The sequence below is a fragment of the Acanthochromis polyacanthus genome, chromosome 8, assembly GCF_021347895.1.
Source record: "Acanthochromis polyacanthus isolate Apoly-LR-REF ecotype Palm Island chromosome 8, KAUST_Apoly_ChrSc, whole genome shotgun sequence".
NCBI classification, from domain to species: domain Eukaryota; kingdom Metazoa; phylum Chordata; class Actinopteri; family Pomacentridae; genus Acanthochromis; species Acanthochromis polyacanthus.
The window spans coordinates 37,037,554-37,053,579 of record NC_067120.1 but is presented as its reverse complement, the minus strand read 5'-3'; the positions used below and the strand labels follow the sequence as shown (position 1 = coordinate 37,053,579).

General features: G+C 38.8%; 1 long non-coding RNA gene across 2 annotated transcripts; it reads right to left on the bottom strand.

Annotated features, from left to right (window-relative positions):
* Nucleotides 1-14,766: 14,766 nt before the first annotated feature.
* LOC127535085 (uncharacterized) lies at nt 14,767-15,679 on the bottom strand. 2 transcript variants are annotated; one of them, XR_007943747.1, is made up of 3 exons: nt 15,467-15,679; nt 15,270-15,381; nt 14,767-15,186 (listed from the first exon to the last, which is right to left on the bottom strand). It is a non-coding gene; the product is annotated as an uncharacterized LOC127535085 (long non-coding RNA). The 2 variants fall into 2 exon arrangements; XR_007943746.1 differs by having other exon boundaries at nt 15,270-15,679.
* Between the last annotated feature and the right edge of the window lie 347 nt (nt 15,680-16,026).

The following is a 16,026-nucleotide window of genomic DNA, read 5'->3' as shown; positions in this document are numbered from 1 at the left end:
TAAAACACACGGAGTCTCTACATTTACTGACTGTGTTCAGCAGATGAGAAGAAAACTTTTAGTCCAAAGCTTTAAGTTGACTTTAAGTTGGCTTTAAGTCATTTTAGATCAATTTTGCATCCATTTAAGTCAAAATGTCAAAACATGGAACATTGTCTGGTCATATTTTCCACACATCAAATTCTACTGATGTTAGAGCCTCAACAGTTGGTGAAATGTCGACCAAAGACTGTATTTTTAGTCGGAAACATGGATCTATCCATATATATACACTTACAGGAACTTTCTGGAGACACAGTACCACCCTGGTTTGACATTTTGCTCTTGTATCCATTATCAACAGCTAATATCGATTCGGCCTCTGTTGGAGCCACTGAATAAATTCAATCTGTTGGAAACTATTTTTTCAGAGTCCTCATCTAATTTAATGACAGGAAATGTTATTTTCTGGAGATATTGATGGGTTTTTGAGGGTAAAAATGCTAAAATTCCCAGGTCTGAAGACGTGAAATTCTCAAAATTTAGACAAAATATTGTCAGGATTGTTCTTTTGTCACCCAGCTTTTGGAAACATCAAATTTCCCATCATTCCCTGTGTTGTTTCCTACTGGAGACGTCAGAGCCTCAATACCAAACATCAACCTTTCATATTTATGTCACTTGGCTGCTGGACTGAACTGATTTTGTGTGTGAAATTGAAAAGAAAACGTCGTTTCACGTCTTTGTTGTCATGGAGTCAGATAAGTGGCCAATATTAGCCAATCAAACCCTCATGAAGGTGTGTTTTTCAGCGTCCTTAATGGCTCTCAGCAGCATGGAAACCTGAGTGTTTCAAGGCTGAATGGGTGATGCATGTTTCCCATCTCACTGCTCATACCTGCGGTCCTCTAAACAGCTGCCACTTTACCGCTGTCACACCATCAGAGCGACGGGATGCTGCTGAATACATGTCGCTTTTTAAAAAAAAAAAAAATCACAAAACAGTGGTATTCAAAGACAAAAACTAAAACCTGTGAGCAGATATGAGAGAAAACAGTCGACCGTTTCCGGCTTTAAATCTGCTGGACAGATGGAGCTTTTCAAAGACCCTCGAGGGGCTCAGCAGGCTTTTCATGAACACTGTGGCCTTTTCAGTCTCTATTTCATTTCTAAAGACGGAAGCATTGTTGTTTGTGGACACAGTGCTCCCTGTAAGCAGCTCGACTCCGCTCCAATAAAGACGTATCGAGAAGAAACAGGAGGTCAGATGGAGATTAAAACTGCAGATACAGAACACAAGGACAGATCAAACTGATGCTCGGCAGCACAATGTCTTCAGACTCTCGATGACAAAAGCGGTCGAGTGTGACGAAGCCGATCGCAGCCGTCGTCTAGAGCAGCCGAGTGTGACGGACTGGAGGACGAACCGCATCCAATAATGTGGAAGACGACAGCCGACCGTGTTACAGCATGTCCAACAAGACAGTTAATACAAAAAGTTTCACCCTGCTCACAAGTTTTCCTCTTTTATTGCTTTTCAACTTCGAATTGTGTTCAAATCAATTGGGCTTTTTGACAGTAATTTACAAAAAAAGACTCTTTCATGAGAAAACAGATTCTAACAAAGTAAGTGATTGCATAAGTATCCACCCACTTTAAAATGACTCAACTAATTCAACACATGTTGGTGCTACAGTGAGTGAAATAAAGATCATCAGAGTGCAGTGAAAGCGTCTCAGTTGTTACTATAAAGACTCCTGTATCTGGAAGGTTCAGTCACTGGTGGATCAGTACTTCTGGGTAGAACTACACCATGACAGCATGAGTCAGGAGATGATACAAGAAAGTCACTCAGAGTAAACACCATGTTTATTAAACATGAAACCCCAATGAAGCACGGTGGTGGCATCATCATGATGTGAAGCACGGTGGTGGCAGCATCATGATGTAAAGCACAGTGGTGGTTTTGGTTATTTTCTGAATTCTTATATGTGTTCCTTGTTCCAGACACTAAATTGATCAGGTCAGAGTCCCGCCCTGATCACATACAGTATATATGATGAAATATATTCACAGGGAGAAACTCCAAGAGACTTCAGATTTGGACAGTACATACAACAGGCCTTAGTGATGAAAAGTCAAAGTCTTCTACAGCAGTCTAAGAGCGTGGTCATGGCGACCGCCTGAACTTTGATCTTTCGCCATGAAACAGGAAGTGCTATCTAAATGCCCTGAACATGCTCCAATCTGCCTCAAACTTTACATGTTTGATCAGAGTCCTTATGCCAAATACATTCACAGTCATGGCGCCACCTGCTGGTAGCAGGAAATGACATGTTTAACACTTTGATGTACTGTTATGAGCCGGTTGCCCAGATTCACCTCAAACGTGGTGACATAAGCCTTAATACGTTGATGATGACGCGGAGAAAATGGTGACTCGTCATCAAACATATGTGTTGAAATTGATGTCTCGCCATGACTACTGAAATGTTTATATCTCAGTTGCACAAGATCCAACCTGCCCCAAACCTCATATGATGGGCAAGAGTCCGGGTCTGAAGACATCCACATTCTAAAAGTGAATCATAGAAATAGCACCAACTATTGGGAACAGGAAGATCTAGTCATATTTGCATGTACCATTGCTAGAAATTTTGTGGTATAATCCTTGAATTTGGTCTGCTGAGTCTCAATACTTTGACAATGCTACAGTGTGAAGATTTTGAGTCAAACAGGAAGTACTTTTTGACAGTTTAGGAATCTTCAAGAACTCACACATCACAATCAGTTAAACGATAAAAACTCTTTGTTTCTTGGGACTCCATGTGCCGTAGCACCTCCTGCAGTATGTGTAATGTTACAACTTGGCTCCAAAAACTGTAACAAAACCAGGAAACAACATCAGTATGGTGACTAAAAGGAAGGCTTATTGCCACGCAACACAACCGCCCATGTGCAATGGTGACAGCAAACAAACACTCAAAGCCGTGCAGCTGGAGCTCCAGCCGGCAGCAGCTCCTGTCAGAGTAAGCTGGACTGTAGTGAGGGAGGTCTAAGTAGCTGACCCACTTGATCCCAGGTGTGGCTCAGTCAGCCGACGACCCAGACTCAGCTCTGGAAAGACACAATGGAACACCTGGTGTCCAGGTGGAGGGTCGTCACAGTAATCAATAAGCCTGGCAGCGATTTTCACCTACATCTGCAAGATATGGTGCACAAAATAGCGGAGCCATACCCTAAACCCAAGAGGAAGTCAGACAAAGTTTCATATGCTGGTAACAGGAAGGTTTAGTTGTTATATTTACTTGAAACGTTGTGATATATTCCTTGAAATTAGTCAGCAAAGTCTCAACACCTTGACATTTCTTTCACACTTTGATGTGCGTTGGGGTGCGAGGATCTGTTCAACGATGCTTGCAGCTTTAATTATTACCAGTATTCATCTGGCTGCTGAACATGAAGCTTCCTCTTGGACTTTACCTTTTTTTTTTAAAATATCACCGACAGTTCAGCATGTTTTTTTAAGCTCTCAGAGTTTTAAATATCACCAGTAAAAGGGAATTAATTTACCGGACTGAGTTTGGCAGCTAATTAAATTAAAGTCACCTCCAGTTAAAGAGACTTCAGTGAGATTCTAACCTTTTAAAAACATCCAGCAGGATTGAGGTTTCATCTCTGCTTCGATCTTTTTGCTCATTTTTCTATAGTTTTTACTTTATTTATAAAAGTTTGGGCTTCAACAAGAGACATACAGAAGCAAGAATAAACTAGAAAAGCACTCGGAGAGCGCAGACCTCCGCCAGGCCATCTGTCTGTCTGTCTGTTAACAACATAACTCAAAGTCATGGACGGATTGTATTGAGTTTCAACAGTTTGTGCAGAAAGCATAACATGCATGTACAGTGTAACAGCACAGTGTTTTGCAGGCGGTGCCGCCGCACGCACGTACCGTTGCGCGCGCGTGTGACGGTACCGTACGCGTCGCCGCCGCTTCATTTCGTCGGTCCCGACTCGCCCGGGCAGCCCGAACCTGCCGCGGGGGATTCAGCCGTCGCCCGGGATCGTTGCAGCGACCTCTGTCTGTACAGTTGAGAGATGGCCGCCAGGTCATCTCTCAACTGTAGAAAGACCTTCAAAAAAATCCTGGATCCAGACGGTGATCCAGATCACCTCCAAAATCTAATCGATTGTTACTTTTGGCCTTCCGGACATTCTGTAAAAATTTGGTGAAAATCCGTCCACAACTTTTTGAGTTATGCTGTTAACAGACAAACAGACAGACACACACAGACGGACAGACAGACAAACAAACTCCGGTGATTACATGGGTCATTCCATGAAATCGGTGCCTTTTGCGTCCCCAAGAAAAAATCAGTCATACAATTATGATAACAACAAATTAATATTTCATTTAAAAATGTAACATTACCCTGTCTTCTCTCCTTAATATAACATCAAATTAAAGTCAGTGAAATGTTATTTTAATTAATTTAAATTACTTTCATGCTAAAGAGGGTGAGGTTTTTGGCCTGTCCCTCACTGTTATTGTTGTATGTGTACAGGACTTTTCATTTGTAAAATGTAGGCAAAATGTTAAAAATTTTTACATTTACATGTAGTTTAAAGTATGATCTTATTGTAAAACAGTGTTTTTGGTAATAATAATATATATTAACCATTATAAATTACCAATTTATCGGCGTCCCCTGATTTCGTGTCAACCCTGTTACCCTAACTAAAAAACCCTATAAAAATAATGGTACATTCCAGATTTGACAGGATTTAAAGGAGGTTGCGTCATCTCGGAACCAGGATGCTAACAGCTCATTGACAAGTAAGTTTCTCTCATCTCTGATTTGGTATTTTGAAGTTTTTTCAAGGTTTAACCAGGGGGGACAAGCATACAACGTCAATCCTGTTACCAGTTTTTAACATATAAACATAATCAATTTTCTATTTTTCAAAATATAATCAATATCTACAAGTAATTATCTTTCAAAGTACATAGCTTGCACTTTAACTAGCATTTATTTTAGCTAGCTACAAGCAAATTAGTTTAAAATGGTCAACCCTGTTACTGTCAACCCTGTTACCTTTCCACAGTAACAGGATTTGACATAATTAACAAATATTAAATAACACAGCCTGAGATGGCACAATATAGTTTCCTGTCATTTTAGACCTTCTGTGGTTCCTGGCTACTTAAAAAATAAAAATTAAATATAGTTTAAATTTTACATTTTCAAAGTTGAAAAGGCACCGGTTTCGTGGAATGACTCACATAACATCCTGGTGGAGGTAATCATTTCTGTGCTACAACCACAGAATTTACCAATCAGCTGATTGATCTCTAACTAATGCTGCACCTGCTGGAGTCAGTAGTTTGTCGGCACCTGGCTGTGAGGAGTTCATGCAGGGGATTTACTTGAAAAAATATGCAATGGCAGTAGAAAACGTGTGTCCAGACTGGAAATATTAAACTAGCAAAAGTGAAATAAGATTCAGATCCAACCGAACAGCAGCTTTTAAACTCTGGACGGTTCAGAAGAAGTAAATCTGCAAACAGCCTCCAGGACTGTTGGTAAGAATCATGATCAATACTTTGATTTATTATAAAGTCTTTGTGATACTTTTCAGTTTCCTACATATAAAAATGATAGAATTTCATAAGAGGATTGTTGCAGTTTAGATAAAGAGCAAACAGGTTTAATAGAATGCTCATAAAAGAGTCTAAAAGAAGAAAATGCATTCAGTCAGATCAAGATGATAAAATGCAATTACTGTTGTGTATTTCTGTCATTTTTTTTGTTGAAAATAAGTCCGTACCTTCATCTACCAGAATAGCTCATCATTTCAAGGGTTTTGGACAAAAAAATCACAGATGTACAATAAACCGTTGATTCTGACAGTCATCATGGAAAACAGCTTCCACATTAAACTTGATTTTAAAAGATAAAATCCAGCACATTTTTTTAAAAAACATTTTGATGCTATAGACTGTAATAAAAAAGAAGTGAAAAGATTAAAGAATAAAGTTGAGCAAAAAATATTTTTTAAAATAAATAAATAAATTCTCATATTATTGCCAGAACCGATCAGCAAAGTAAAGAGAACCGACAGTCCGTCACTACTTTAAGAAATGAAGGTCAGTCAGTCAAAATTTGAAGAACTTTGAATGAATCCTTACTGTAAAAATGCAGATCTTTCTGTTGAAATGGTGTACAGTTTCCTTTACAAACAACAGGTAAATTAATGATTTTTTGTGTAATTATTTCTGATTTTTATCAGAAATTTAAGAAAACTCAAATATGTAAAACAGTGAAAATGAATATGTAAAAAACTGAATTCCTTAATTATCAAATATTAATTTCTTAAATAAACATGGTTTGCAGTTTTGAACTGTTTGCTTTAGTTATTTTTCTATGAATGAAATATTTATATAATGATAATATTTTAAAATTTGAACAATTAATCATGTAATTTGAAATTTAAAAATAAAAATTTTAATATAATAATATTTAATATTATATTTTTATTATCTGTGAAATCATATTTTTTGTCTAATGTAAATAAATATTTTGCCAGATATTATCTCTAATTTAACAGAACAGGCAAAATCAGTAAAATAAGAGTTCATCCTTCAATAAATTACAGTTTAAAAATTATATTTATTTTTTACAGTGTGCCAGAGATGCTCTGTTTTGCATCAAATATTAAATGTGACTTTATAGATTTTTTCGTAACAATCATCAACAGACTAAATATTTATGATCCACTAACTGTCAGTTCTGATGATTCTGTTTTGTCCCTGAGTTGTTTTATTGTCCGTCCTTTCCATATTTCCTCAGCTGAAGTTATTTAGTGAGGGTTCCTTCCTTCCTCCTGATCCTCTATTTGGCCTTTAGGACATTAAACATCCGTCTTCCTGCTCCGTCATCAATAATTCACAATAACTAAATCCTGCTGACAGCCGAGCGTCTTCCTCCTCAGAGAGATGAGTTCTCTGGGAATAAATGACATGAAGCAGACACAGAAAGGAGGAAAATGTAGAAGAAATAAGGAGAAAGTATGAAACGGTTCAAACTTATTAATTATATTTAACTTATAGGCAAAAGGACAAGCAAATACAACCTGTTTATAAGGAGAAAACAGTCTGATAAACACAAATCTACAAGTTTCCTGTGTAAAATCCAATCCACTGACAGCCATGAACTAAAGTTTCCATCCACTTGTGAAGACCATGTTTATCCTTCAGTCTTTAGTTTCCAATGACTCCTATAACCCTGGATTTAATACCATGGAATCATTGAAACTGGCAAAAAAAAAAAAAAAAAGACAATCCTGTGTTTTGGTGACTTTTCAGTGACGCCTGTAAAATGAAGTGATTTTGATTAAATATCAGGGTTTTTAGCTTAAATTTGTAACCACATGTCACAGATGATGTGTTCAAGGACCATCTAAGACACAAGAAAGAGATGATTCTTTGTCTTTTTACAGTTTTTTTGGTCGGTACATAGTGGCATTTTGGTAATTTTTCAGTGAAACCTGTAAAATATAGTGATTTTGATTAAATATCAGGACTTCCAGCTTAAATTTGGAAATGCATCACACAGATGATGCGTTCAAGGAACATCTGAGAGTTGAAAATATGTTGTGTTTTTACTGATATATATATATATATAGTGGCATTTTTAATGATTTGTTAATGAAATGTGTAAAATAAAGAGTTATGGATGAAATATCTTAATTTCAAGTTTCAATTTGGAATCACACTGTACAGATGATGTGTTCAAGGACCATCTGACAGTCAAAAATTGAGGTGATCATTTTTAAAGATTTGTTTTGGCCAATATGTGGCGATATTTTAGTGACTTATTATTGAAACATGTTTTTAAAAAAGCTTTTGTTGAAATATCACAACGTCAGGCTTAGACAGATGATACATTCAAAGACCATCTGAGAGTTTAAATGAGATAATTCTTTGTGTTTTTACAGTTTTTTGGCTGATACATGGTTTCACTTTGGAGATTTTTTTTTTTTAAAGAAAAGTCCAACAAAAGAGCTTTTTAGACCAGTACCTGGACATACACGGACATCCTGGACATTTATTTGTGATGTTTTGGTGCTAAACTTTCATCAGGCCAAAGATACACATTCTGAGACCGAAATAATACAACACTAAAGAAACCAAGTGGTTGTAGACTGGATGCTGCAGACAAACACGTTAACAATGTGTCCAGCAGAACTAGAAGTGGAACAAACCACCCTGCTGCTTCCATCCACACCCTGAAGCCTGAATCCGTCTTTATTTAACCGACCAAAGCAGCCAAGTGACTCACTGACGCGTGAAAACAGCAGATTTCTGCTCTGATGAGTCGACGTTTAGAAAATGTGGCTCTGACAGAAGGTGGTTTGTTTTCTGAAGGACGATGAGAGATAACAGTGAGTGAATTTCCACAAACACAGTCGAGGATTTGGCCTGAACAAGGCTGAGAAGATCAGGAAGAACCTGTGATTCCATCTGAGGTTAAAGAAGCATCTTCAGCTACCAGAAGAACCACAACAGATGCTCTGAACATAGATGGAGACAGACTTTCAACCAGGCTCAGAATCATCAGATTTTTTCACTCCAGTAATTTTATTTAGTGAAGGAAAGTTTTACATTGCCTGCAATACAACCTGCAAGCTCTTAACTTGTGGCTGTTACGTCCACTGCAGGTGTCATAGTCTAAAGACAATTGGAATTCAATCAATTTTGGATAATTTTTCAGTTTATTTTGGAAATTTGAAAGGTTTTTGAGCAATTTTGAAAAATTCTGGGACAATTTGTTGTAATTTTGGACATCTTTTGTCATTTGAGCAGTTTTTTGGGCCATTGTTGACAAATATTGAGAAATTTGAGACATTTTTTGCGTAGTTTTGACAACTTTAATGGTATTTTGAGTCATTTCTGATGAATAAAAACACATTTTAGCTAGGCAAATATTTGTAAATGGGGATAGGATTTGTGCATTTTTAGGTACAAGCGTGAAACTTGGCAAAGCTTGTCCATGGTCCAGAGAATATTTTTGGATATGGAGCTGAAAATCTAAAGCTCCCTGTCAGCTGGTAACTATTTTGAAAATCGCCATCAAACAGTCATGCTTTGTATGAGAAAAATTTATATCTCAGAGAAGCCTGAACCAATTTTGTAAACCCAGGTATTGATTTTATGACTTGTTTGGATGCAGAATCAATTTTCAAGGTTTTTTTTTTTTTTTTTTTAAAAAGTAAATCATCATTGTGACCTTTAAAGGCAAGATGGCAGCCAAAATGGAAAAAAATTCTACATAAAGTCATTATTCGGCCAGGAGTTGTTATTCACATGGTTATGGAACAGTGAAATATTTTCCTACAGCAGATAGAACTTTTTCCAAGCATGTTTGCATTACTATCTCGCTTCACATTCATTACGGTGCTCAATGTAGCTTCCATCAAAGATTTTTGATACATCTAACTTGTTTTGTTTGTTCTGCTGGTGGCAGGTGTAAAGGTTTACAGGAAGTGAAACGATCTCCAAGAGTTTTCAGCTAGCGGAGCCACAGATTCCTCATTCCTCTTGGGCCACTTCAAGGAGTAGAGTTCTGGTAAAAACTGCACCCAGATCAGTTGTGAATTCACCCAGCTGTCACTAACTAAAGACACAAAATGTAGAAATTTTCAGTCATTATGGACAAATTTCAACAATTTAGGACAATTTTGTGTAATTTAGGACAACTTTCATGTAATTTTAAACAATTCTTCGAGTCAATATTAACATTTTATGAATCTCTTAAAGTAATTTTGTTACTTAACTTATATTACTTTATGTAATGATCAAAATTCTACCTTCATATTGTGAATATTTCCAGAGTTCCAGGTCCTTGACATCCATAAAGGTGGGCTCAGATTGATCACTTTTTAATGGACTTTTTCCATCATTTCTGAGCCTCAAACTTCATCAGTCCAGCAGATAGAACCATGACATTTAGGAGGAGAAACACATCTGAGCTCTGCTAAAAACTGACACCAGATCAGTTTACATCCATCCAGGTGTCACAGTCTGAAGACAAAAAACCCCAGACAAATTTCTGGACATTTAGGATGAATGTGAGGAATTTCCAAAAGTTTTAATGCCCCTTTGAGTCATTTCAACAATTTTAAATGCTTTTATCTATTATATATTTTAATTTTTTTGCCAGACTTTATGCTATATTTTTTGGTAGGATTATCTCCTTTACAGCTCAAACTCTGAACCTATCTGTTCTATGAACTTCCAGTCTGATAACTTGATCATTTAGTTCTATTTCCTCACATATTCACCCGGTGTGTCTCCATCAGATGGTCATGATAACCTGAGAAACTGATCTCATTATATCACACGTGCAGATAACAAACCAGACCAAATATTCCCTCAGTTAGAGCCATGGTACAGAAGACGGACAGATTATTCTGCTGTTGGTTTGTAGAGAAGCTAAATAAGGTTTAATAATGCTTAAATCTATTTAGCAACATTTTCAGTTCAGGGCTTTTCCAGTTTGGTGTTGTTACGTTTACTTAAGGAAATATTGTGAAAAGTTATTTCACTGCTGCCAACAAACATAAGTAAAAGTGTCATTTTTAAACATCCGTCTGTCCAATTTCTTCTGCTTATCTGGAGTCGGGTCGTTGATTCAGAACACAAAGCAGCTCGTTCAAGATGTCCTTCTCCCCAGCAACGCTTTACAGTTCTTCCTGGGGCATCCCAAGACGTGTTTGGAAAATCTCCAAAGGAAGTCTTCCCAGAGGCGTCCTAATCAGATGTCCAACCCACCTCAACAGCAGTGGCTCTACTCTGGATGTCTGAGCTTCTCACCCTATCTCTAAGGCCGAGCCCAGCCACCCTATGGAGGAAGCTCATTTCAGCTACTTGGATCCACGATCTCATTGTTTTGGTCACTACTCAGAGCTCATGACCATAGGTGAGGGTTGGGACGTAGACGGATGGTAAATCGAGAGTTTCACCTAACGGCTCAGCTCTCTCTTCACCACCACGGTTCGGTACAACGTCCACATTACTGCTACCGACGCACCAATTCACCTGTCCATCTCATGTTTCATTTTCCCATCACTCGTGAACAAGATCTCGAGATACTTAAACTCCTTTGCTTGGGGAAGCAACTCCCCCCCTACCCAGAGGCAGCAATCCACTGGTTTCCAGCAGAGAACCACAGCCTCAGACTTGGAGGTGCTGATCCACATCCCTGCCGCTTCACAGTCAGCTGCAAACCGCTCTAGTGCTGCTGAAGTTCATGATCTGATGAAGCCAACAGAACCACATTATCTGCAAAAAGCAGAGACGGGATTCTGAGGCCCCGAAACTGGACATTCTCCTCACCCTGTGCCTTGACATCCTGTCCATGAAGACCACAAACAGGATCGAAGACAGTGGGCAGCCTTGGCGGAGTCCAACACCCACTGGAAACATGTCCGACTTTGGCTCAGTTTGCGGACACAGCTCTCACTTTGGTTGTACAAGGACGAAATGACTCGTATAAGTGAGACCGGTATCCCATACTTCTGCAGTACTCCCCACAAAGCCCCTTGGTGGACACGGTCATAGGCCTTCTCCAGATCCACAAAACACATGTAGACAGGAAGGTCAAACACCCAGGACCCCCTCAGCAGCTCTGCAAGACTAAAGAGCTGGTCCACGGTTCCACGACCAGGACAGAATCCACATTGCTACCCCTGCATCCGAGGTTTCACAATCAATCGGAGCCTCTCTTCCAGCACCCTAGAGTAAACTTTGCCACGGAGGCTGAGAAGTGTGATGCCCAGTAGTTGGAACACTCTCTCTGGTCCCCCTTTTAAAAAAATGGGGACCACCATCCCAGTCCACCACTTCAGGTACAGTAATTATTATTATTATTATTATTATCAGTTTATTTAAAAAGCGACCATGTACAATATTAAACATAAATGTTTCCATTTGATGCATTGTACCAGAGTTAGCTTTAAGCTAATTTCCATCTGCAGTCCCTTAGCAGGTCACAATAAAAACATCACATTACAATGTATTTTTAAATAATGAACTGCTAAAATGAAATAAACTGTATGTTTATGTACTTTTTTTGCACTGAAAGAAAAGAAAAGTTTGGAGTTGTGACACCTACTATAGACCCATGATAGACCTGTTTTGACCTATTATAGACCTGTTCTAGACCAACTGTAGAGCCATTATACTTGTTGTAGATCCACTATTGACCTGTTGTAGGCCCGTTGTAGACCCATTATAGATCTGTCATAGATCCATTATAGTTTTGTTGTTGATCCATTGTAGACTTGTTGTAGACGTTTTGCAGACCGTTATAGACCTGCTCTATACCTTTTATACATCTAGACCCATTACAGACTTTTTGTAGATCTGTTGTAGATCCATTACAGACTTGTTGTTGACCTGTTGTAGACTCATTATAGACCTGTTATAGACCCATTTTAGACCCATTACAGACTTGTTGTAGACCTGCTATAAACCCATTATAGGCCTGTTATACAAAATTTGGAGTTGTGGTTATTCATAGATTATTATGCTCCGATTTTCTGGCCACTTGAGATCAAGTTGTGCTGAATGTGGCCCCTGAACTGAAATGAGTTCGACACCCCTGGTTTAGAGTTTTATTTCATGTAAAATATGTCACGAAGTATTTCCATGATAAAAGCTTCTTTTCTCTGAATCACAATAATCGTCGTCTCACCTCCATCTCTCCGATTTCTGATTCAGATGCAGATGTGAGCTTCACTTCTGCCAACATGCAAACAGCCTGAACTCGAGGAAACACTTTCAGTCTTTTATTTAAAGCTTTTAGCTGCTCTGATTGCAGCCGTCAGACTCTTTCATTCTGCCGACATGTGAACAGAACTTTTATCCGCAGAACAGACGATGACAGGAAACCTTTAAACTCTTTAACGGTGTCAAAAAAAGAAAAAGTCTGGCTGAATGATACTCTTTCAAAGTAAGACGTCAAAGATTCTTCAAGGCTTTTCAAAATATAGTGCGCTTTTGTCAACTTTACCTCACGTAGAATTATAGCTACATATTAGCTAACCTGCAGACCCATTATAGACCTGTTGTAGACCTGTTATAGACCCATTATAAACCTGTTGTAGACCTGTTATGGACCCATTATAAACCTGTTGTAGACCTGTTATGGACCCATTATAGATCTGTTGTAGACCCATTATAGACCCATTATAAACCTGTTGTAGACCTGTTATGGACCCATTACAGACCTATTATAGAGTCATTGTAGACCCACTACAGACTTGTTGTAGAATTTTAGACCTGTTATAGACTTGTTGTATACCTGTTGTGGACCCATTATAGATTTATAGTAGACCTGGGACCTATTTCACGAAGCAGGTTTTACAAACTCTGAGTTTCTTCCACAACTCTGAGTTGATCTACTCTGAGATAGAAAACTCTGAGTTTTCGGTTTCACAACGGCTGATATGAGTTGGGTTAATCAACTCGGAGTAGTCTGACCCGGAGTTACGCGCGTGCACTGCAACTCTGAAAAGACAGCATCAATGGAACCCCGATTCGACGAGTCACCATGGAAACGGGGAAGCGAAAGGTTGCGTTTTTGAACGGGAAGTTTTTAACGCGCTCATATGGCGAGTTTGAACATGTTTTTAGAAAGAAGTGCAACACCGCTGCAGCTGCAAAAGAGAGAGAGACGGCATGGAGAACAGCCCGGATCAATGCGTAAGTTTAAATGTAGTCCTTTGTAATCGTAATAATATTACAGGGAATAACTGTCTGAATAGCAGCCTAGTAAGTTATTTCATTTAGGGGAAATCCTGACGGGGCAGCAGCTTAAGATGAAATATAAAAACACTGTTCAAACAGGTCAGACCTCGGCATTATCTCATGGAGGTACTTCATGTTGATCATGTTTTACATTGTAAAGTATCCTAAATATTAAGTGGCTGTTTGACTGTGCAGTTGTTTTATCCACACATAGCCTAAATGTCTGCATCCATATCATGTCCTGCTAAATAATTGAGCCTGTTTAAACTAACATAGACTTCTGCTCAGCCAACAGAAAGAAAGCAGATGCCTGTAAAACGGTGGAATAAAAGGTCATGGATGCATATGTATGTATATATATATATATATATATATATATATATATATATATATATCTTGTAATTGTAAGTAGTCAACACTCCAAAGATTTATCCAAATGGTAGTTTAAGTTTACTGAAACATGTCACTGATCTAGGATGAAGAGGATGAAACTGTGTCTGCTGCCTTTACAGAGGGGGATCCAGAAAGGCATACAGAGGTATGTTACTGATAGTTCTCTTCTCATTCAGACTTTGGGTGGAATATAGAGTGTGACATTTAGCCTACACTGAAGTATTGCACATTCTCATCCTTTTTAACAGAGCATGGCTGGACAGCAGCAGGATGGTTCCTCATCTTCCACTGCACAGACTGACACAGTGAGATGGATGTTCAGGAAACGTTCATTCTGTGGAATTCATGTGCAACTGTATAATTTAATGTCCTCTATGTATTCCCAGTTATCAGTAAAACAGATTTACAAACTGTATTTGCTGAGAAAAATAATAATAAACAACAGATTAGGAGGGCAGATCTGGAAAATGAAATACTGGAGCACAAGTTAGAGGTGGGTGATGGTCACAGGTGAATTATGTTAACTATTGGAACATGAACTGAACTATCTCTTTTATTTGTAGGAAATAAAGCAGACCAAATGAAATGTGTATCATGTCTTTATTTGCTGTGGTGGTGATGATGGTGACTTAAACTCTAAAGTGATTATTGCATACGGTGTCTCTGACTGCTCTGCTGTCCTGGATAGCTGCAGGTGGATGGGCTCATCATCTGGGTCTTCAGTTTGTAGGGCAGGGTGTTGCTCTCCTCTAATAGTAATATTATGAAGAACAACACATGCCACAGTAATATCACAGGCCCTCTCAGGGGTCACCCTGAGGAGACGTAGGCTCTGGAAACGGGCTTTCAGCAGGCCTGTGGTCATCTCCACCCGGGCTCTGGTCCTGCAGTGAGTCCGGTTGAAGTTCTGTTGGGGGCCTGGTTCAGGGTCAGGGTATGAGGTCATCAGCCTGGGTTGGCATGGTAACCCCTGTCACCCAGCAGAAGGCCATCAAACTCTCCTGTAATGTATAGTGGATACATCAGAGCATATTAAAGGAGGGAGACAAGATAATTATATTGTGAAAATCTTTATGCTGCTGACCACGCTGCAGTCTGTTGCTCAGGTTAGACTCTCCATAAATCCTGGAGTCATGAACAGACCCAGACCACTTGGCCTCCACATTAGAAATGATGTATGCAGCATCACATATGATCTGGACAGTGCAGAGAATGACAGATGTTGAACTATGATGCAGTCTTTAACATTTAGAAACAGTAGTCAGTCTACCTGTAGCCTACCTGCACATTTATGCTGTGAATGGACTTCCTGTTCATTATGTGAGGGAGCTGTGATGGGGATGTGTGTGCATCTATGCAGCCAATCACACTGGGAAATCCTAAAAGAAATTAAAATGACTAATCCCAGTCTGAGGCTGCAGCACAATGTCATGAACAGAATATGATTTAAAATGAATTTAACAGATCTCTACATCATTCACCTGCAATCCTGTGGAACTCCTCTTGATGTTCTGACAGGTTTATGTCCACAATGAAGAGTAAAAGTCGTTTCAGAGCCAGGAAAACTTTTCTGACTGTCCTGCATACAGTTGTCTTACTGTAGTACTCTGCATCTCCGACATCATATAAAAACTTCCATTTGCAAAGAACCACAGCGCAACACACAATATCTGCTGGATGTGAGAGCATGACTGGCTGGTAATGTAAATGTAAGGACGGATTAGGTCGTTTATGTAGATTATGGACTTGAAACGGTACCGCTCAAACCGATAATTGTCCGGAAATGCGAGAACATTTATGCGCGGTCTGATAACAATCTACCGACGAATATTTAATTATCT